Source organism: Bison bison, unplaced genomic scaffold (genome assembly GCF_000754665.1).
Source record: "Bison bison bison isolate TAMUID 2011002044 unplaced genomic scaffold, Bison_UMD1.0 scf7180017864518, whole genome shotgun sequence".
Taxonomy (NCBI): domain Eukaryota; kingdom Metazoa; phylum Chordata; class Mammalia; order Artiodactyla; family Bovidae; genus Bison; species Bison bison.
In genome coordinates this window covers 19,785,616-19,786,363 of record NW_011495071.1, presented here as the reverse complement: position 1 = coordinate 19,786,363, position 748 = coordinate 19,785,616, and the positions used below count along the sequence as shown (strand labels likewise).

The window sequence follows — 748 nt, the reverse complement described above, 5'->3', positions numbered from 1 at the left end:
GAGATTCAAAGGTATGGAGTTTCAATTTTAAATTACGCAGATCCCATAAAGCTACAGTCTTATCCGCAGAGCCAGTTACGAGAATGAACTCGCTGTAGGGATTGAAGGACAGGCAATTGACCTCGGCAGTGTGCGCATCAACCAGGTGGCTCGGCTTGGAGGTGGTATTGGACCTGGTGTCCCATATCATAAGTTTCTGATCATCAGCAACAGATCCAAACAAGGACTCATGCAGCAGGTGCCAGGCCACATCCTCTACAACAGCCGAGTGGCCGGTAAAAATTGCTTTAGCATCCACAATTTTGCCTTCCTTTGGTCCTGCATTAATATCCCACAGACAGACGGTCTGAAGAAGGAACAAGAGTTAGTTTTGAGAGACTGAATTTAAATGCTAACACCTTATTTAAAACTCTTTTATTAAAAACAAAGCTACTTACTATATGAAAGTTATTTTAAAAAAAGTGAAGTTTCATAAACAGAAAAGTGTATGGGTGTAGCTTCCACAATCTGAGATGCAGAGGGGAAGGAAAATACAGTGTAATGGGGATGGGAGGATAGCATGGTGGCAGGCAAGAAACATCCTGGTTAGAGTTTCTACCTACATACATTCAATCAAGTATCTAAAATTCACCTAGATTACACAACACAGAGAGCCTGGGGTTCAATATCCACCAAACTGAAATGCATATCTTAAAACTTCATGCTGGGCTGGGAAACTGGAAATTAAAACTAAAACATGCCTCTTAAA

At 41.2% G+C, this 748-nt stretch overlaps 1 protein-coding gene across 1 annotated transcript in view; it reads right to left on the bottom strand.

The window, feature by feature from the left end:
- Positions 1 to 748, bottom strand: part of RBBP7 (retinoblastoma binding protein 7) — an 11,019-nt gene that overhangs the window by 7,246 nt on the left and 3,025 nt on the right. The gene's annotated exons all lie outside the window — the stretch shown is intronic.